This window comes from Primulina eburnea, chromosome 14, assembly GCF_022965805.1.
Source record: "Primulina eburnea isolate SZY01 chromosome 14, ASM2296580v1, whole genome shotgun sequence".
Taxonomy (NCBI): Eukaryota; Viridiplantae; Streptophyta; class Magnoliopsida; order Lamiales; family Gesneriaceae; genus Primulina; species Primulina eburnea.
In genome coordinates, this window is record NC_133114.1 from 26,972,129 (window position 1) to 26,978,128 (window position 6,000).

Sequence of the window (6,000 nt, forward strand, 5' to 3'; positions counted from 1 at the left end):
CTACTTTTTGGAGTGGTTGGCCATGCTTTTCCTTTCTTCTCTCCTTCATTCTCGACATTTCTCTCCATTTTTAGGGTTTTTGGTCATTTCTTTCACTTCCTATCTTCGATTCAAGCGTTTGTTTGGAATTTCGACTTGAGTTCGACGTTCTCCTTGGTGCTAGGAAGCTTGGGTAAGTTTTTGGTGCGATTCTGTTAAGGTTGTAAATTAAGAGTTGTTTAGATTGGTTGTTTAAGTGGATTTATGGATTATTTAGCTTGTAATCTTGGATATTTAGTTGATATTGGTGTTATTTGTGGATTATTTGTTGTAGGTGGTGATCAAGAGCTAAGTTGAGGTGTTTGTTGTGGTTTGTAAGTGGAAATTCATTCCTTTTGCTCACATGATTTTATATGTATGTGTTTCAAAGAGTTTATTGTGTTATTCCCTTTCATTTGATCCATAGTATGTATTGTTATATGTATTGGAGGCATTGATGTCTCATTATTGATTAAAGGGAATACAAAGAGATATATAGAGTTCAAAGTGATTGTTAAAACCAGAGAAGAGTTTAAATGTTTTCGGATTGATAAATACATAGTCAGAGATTGCATGCAATATTAGATGATCATCGCCCAGAGGCTTATATCCCTCAGAGTTATCGGTATTTATATCGATTTGGGATACGAGCAACCCCAGAGCAGAGATACTATTGATATCAATCCCCAGAGCAAAAGAGAAATACCATCATATTTTTATGCTATTGCTATGTTATTGATATTCAGAGTTTACAGTTCAGAGTTGATGGTATTTATGATTTCAAAGAGATGTTTTACAGAGATTATTGTTTATTGTTATATAAGAGTTCCACTTGCTGAGATTTATTCTCATTTCAGTTATTTTCATGTGATGCAGATCAGAGTGGTGCCCCGGGACGTTGACTGTGGATTTGGGGGTCATATGCATACACCGTGGAAGGAGGATTTTGGCATGATCATAGGAATGATGTTTTGTTTTTGTTATGTCATTTAAATGATCATGTATTTATTTTGTAAAGATATTTAAACAAATGTGTTTTGAAACTCCTTCCGTATATTTTAAAGAGAAAATTTTATTTCCGCTGCGTATTTATTTTAAAAGAGGTCAGGGTGTCACATTTAGTGGTATCAGAGCGGTGTTCTTCGGACCAATGCATATGACTTCGTCTACTTTCAACTGTCCGGGTATGTTTTCTTTGCATCTATCTATTGTTATGTATTGATTGGTGTCTTGTGAGCATTGTAGAGTAGAGGATGCCTCCTAAGCGTAAGGCGTCAGAGGGAGAGGATAGTTCGTCCTCGAGAGTTGTCGACGAGTTCGGCAAGTTACTGAAGGAGCAGGCTAAGGTTCACAGTGAGCAGATCCAGCAGTTGCTTAGACTGCAAGGAGCAGGCCAGGGCAGAGACCAAGGTAGGGGGCAGGTTGCTCCAGTAGCAGTTGGTTCTGATGCTATCTTTTCTGTGTTTAAGAGGATGGATCCACCCGAGTTTCCAGGCAGCTCCGATCCTTTAGCTGCAGTAGAGTGGGTCAAGGCTTTGGAGGCGATTTTTGATCATCTCCACTATGAGGACAGAGACCGTATCAGTTGTGCTGTTTTCATGCTGGTTAAAGCTGCACGTTTGTGGTGGAATGCGACCAAGGTTGGCATTGATGTTTCTACTTTGAAGTGGTCTGAGTTTACTGAGCTTTTCTACGACAAGTACTTTCCTGATGCACTGCGAGCGAGGAAGGTTACAGAGTTCTTGGAGCTTCGTCAGGGGAGCTTGAATGTGGACGAGTATATTCTCAGGTTCGAGGAGGGTTGCCTTTTTGCTCCGTACATTGCTACCAGTGATAAAGATAAAGGAGCTCACTTCATTCGAGGCCTTAGAGCGGAGATCAGGCGTGACATCAATATGTCCAAGGCTGTTACTTTCAAGGAGATTGTGTCCAAGGCGTTGCTAGCAGAGCAGGACGAGAAGGATATCGCCAGGGAGAGGCAGGCGAGGTACCAGGCTAGTGTTCAAAGAGGCCAGAGTTCAGGTCAGCGTGGCAGAGATCGATTCAAGGGGAAGGGCAAGGTGGATCAGAGTCCTAGGCCACCGTCAGCGCCAGTTGCTCCGTCTGATTCTGAGAGATCTTTGTGTCCCAAGTGTAGCAGACCCCATCGTGGAGAGTGTAGATTTGGCACTCGTTCTTGTTATCGTTGTGGCATGCCAGGCCATATTTCCAGAGATTGTCCTAGGGGAGCTAGCCAGGAGAAGGTGCAGGGTCGTATCTTTTCGATGACTAAGGAAGGTATTAATCGTAATTCTTCTGTAATCTCTAGTTCCATTTTAATTTCAGGCAGAGTAGCTACTACTTTGATTGATACTGGTGCTACTCATTCTTTTATGTCTGAATTGTTTTTGAGATCTTTGGGTATAGTTCCTTCTGTTATTCCCCTTCAGCTTAGTGTTGTTTTGCCTTCGGGAGATGTTTTGTGCCCGACTTCCATAGTGTATGCGTGCCCCGTTCGTTTTGTTGATCGAGAGGTCTTTGCTGATTTGATTGTGATCCCGATGGTTGCCTTTGATGTTATTCTTGGCATGGATTGGCTGTCGACCTATCGTGCTGTTATTGATTGCGTTGCTAAGACGGTGACTTTTGCAGATGATGGCCAGGGAGGAGTTCTCGCCAGCTCAGGTACTTCGCTGGTCCTTCCTTTTATTTCGTGTCTTGATGCTGAGAGGCTATTGTGTAGAGGTTGTGATGTTTTTCTAGCATCTGTTGTGGATATGGATAGACTGATTAAGTTGAATATTGATGATATTGATGTGGTGAGGGAGTTTGCGGATGTGTTTGAGGATGATGTTCCGGGTTTGCCGCCGGATAGAGATGTAGAGTTTGTTATTGATCTTGCTCCAGGTACGGTTCCTATTTCTAAGGCTCCGTATAGGATGGCTCCTACCGAGATGAAAGAGTTGAAGACGCAGTTGCAGGATCTTCTAGATAAGGGTTTCATTCGTCCGAGTTCTTCGCCTTGGGGAGCTCCGGTTCTATTTGTTAAGAAGAAGGATGGTTCTTTGCGTCTGTGTATCGACTACAGGGAGCTTAACAAAGTGACGATCAAGAACAAGTATCCGTTGCCTCGGATAGATGATTTGTTTGACCAACTTCAGGGTGCCACTGTTTTCTCGAAGATTGATCTTCGGTCTGGCTACTATCAATTGAAGGTTAGGGAGTCCGATATCCCTAAGACGGCTTTCAGGACCAGGTATGGTCACTTTGAGTTTCTCGTGATGTCTTTTGGTTTGACCAATGCCCCTTCTGTTTTCATGGACCTGATGAACCGTGTGTTCAAGCCGTGTTTGGATAGCTTCGTCATTGTCTTTATCGACGATATCTTGATCTATTCCAAGACCAGAGAGCTTCATTCAGAGCATCTCAGAGTTGTGCTCCAGTTGCTGAGAGAGCGGAGGTTGTTTGCCAAGTTGAAGAAGTGTGAGTTTTGGCTGGATCAGATTTCTTTTCTAGGCCATGTCGTTTCGAGGGATGGCATTGCTGTTGATCCGATGAAGATAGAGGCGATTCAGAAGTGGCCTATTCCTACGACTGTTTCAGAGGTGCGCAGTTTCCTTGGTTTGGCGGGTTTTTATCGTCGTTTCATTTTGGATTTTTCCAAGATTGCCCTGCCATTGTCCAATCTGACAAGGAAGACTGTGAAGTTCGAGTGGTCTTTAGATTGCCAGAGTGCATTTCAGGAGTTGAAGGATAGATTGACGACGGCTCCTGTTCTTTCTTTGCCTTGTGGTTCAGAGGACTTTGTTGTCTATACTGATGCGTCGAAGAAGGGTCTCGGTGCAGTGTTGATGCAGAGAGGTAAGGTCATTGCCTATGCTTCTCGCCAGTTGAAGGATTATGAGAAGAATTATCCGACGCATGATTTAGAGTTGGCAGCTGTGGTTTTCGCCCTGAAGATTTGGAGACACTACTTGTATGGCGAAAAGTGTGAGATCTTCACAGACCACAAGAGTTTGAAGTATCTGTTTTCTCAGAAAGAGCTCAATATGCGGCAGAGGAGGTGGTTAGAGCTTGTCAAAGATTACGATGTAACTATCAGTTATCACCCAGGGAAGGCGAATGTTGTGGCTGATGCTTTAAGCCGCAAGTCGAGTGTTTCATTGAGTTCTTTGATTCAGAGACCGTTGCTGATGGATTTGCAGAGAGAGGAGATTGATCTGGTGATTCCAGGCACCATTGCTCGTCTTTCAGCGTTGGTTCTTCGATCTTCTTTGACGGACAGGATTCGTAGAGAGCAGTCGACTGATGTTCAGTTGACAGAGTTGAGAGATAGAGCAGAGATTAGAGGTAATTCAGAGTTCGCCTTGAATGGTGATGGTTTGGTGACTTTCAGAGGTCGTATTTGTGTTCCTTCTGGTGACGATATTCGTAGAGATATTCTGACAGAGGCTCATACCGCACCTTATTCGATTCATCCAGGCAGTACGAAGATGTATCAGGATCTTCGTCGACTCTACTGGTGGCCAGGTATGAAGAAGGATGTTGCCGTGTTCATTTCTCAGTGTCTTACTTGTCAGCAGGTGAAGATTGAGCACCAGAGACCTGCTGGGACATTGTTGTCGTTGCCGATTCCTCAGTGGAAGTGGGAGCATATTACGATGGATTTCGTGACTGGTCTTCCCAGAGTGCAGAGAGGTTTCAATTCTATTTGGGTTATCGTTGATCGATTGACTAAGTCAGCGCATTTTCTTCCAGTCAAGACGACGTATTCGATGAATCAGTATGCCAAGGACTACATTGCAGAGATTGTCAGACTTCATGGTGTCCCTGTGTCGATCGTGTCTGATCGTGACCCTAGATTTACTTCAGAGTTTTGGAAGAGTTTGCACAGAGCTATGGGTTCGCGGTTAACATTCAGTACAGCCTATCATCCTCAGAGTGATGGTCAGTCAGAGAGAGTCATTCAGATTCTTGAGGATATGCTCAGAGCGTGTACTATAGACTTTCCAGGTAGCTGGGATTCTTTGTTGCCTTTGGTTGAGTTCACTTATAATAATAGCTACCAGGCGACGATTGGCATGGCACCGTATGAGGCACTTTATGGCAGGAAGTGCAGATCTCCCTTGTATTGGGACGAGGTTGGTGAGAGGAAGATGTTGGGACCAGAGTTGGTCCAGCAGACTGCTGATGTTGTTGCTGTTATCAGAGAAAGGATGAAGACTGCCCAGTCCAGACAGAAGAGCTATGCAGATGTTCGTCGTAGACCTTTGCAGTTCGAGGTTGGCGACCATGTATTTCTGAAGATAGCACCTCTCAAGGGTGTGATGAGATTTGGTAAGAAGGGCAAGTTGAGTCCTAGATTTATTGGTCCACTCGAGATTTTGGACAGAGTTGGTGACAGAGCCTACAGATTAGCCCTACCTCCAGATCTTGACAGAGTTCATAATGTGTTTCACGTATCGATGCTCAGGAAGTATGTTGCAGATCCTTCCCATGTTCTTCGCCACGAGCCATTGGACTTGACGCCGAATTTGACGTATCAAGAGATTCCGATTCAGATTTTGGATCGCACAGTTAGAGTTCTGAGGAACAAAGAGATCGGCATTGTCAAAGTTCTTTGGAGGAACCATTTGATAGAGGAGGCTACGTGGGAACCAGAGGATGAGATGAGAGAGAAGTATCCTGAGTTGTTCGTGCCGTGACGTCAATTTCGCGGACGAAATTCCCTTAAGGGGGGGAGATTGTAATAGCCGAGCCCGGTGTACGGTACGATTTAAGTTTTGTTTGTTATTTGGGATATTTGATTAGATGATTATAGTTGTGTTTTGGGCTTTAGTATTATTGGTTATTATTTATTTGAGGTATTAGTTGTTGTTGGTTGTTCGTTTCAGCGTTTCGGTTCGATTTTAGTTGCTTTGGAATAGTGTTTTGCCGTGAGTAGAGTGCACCCGCGCTCTTAGAGGAGTGCCCCCGCGGTGCACTGTGCTATTTTTGGAGTTT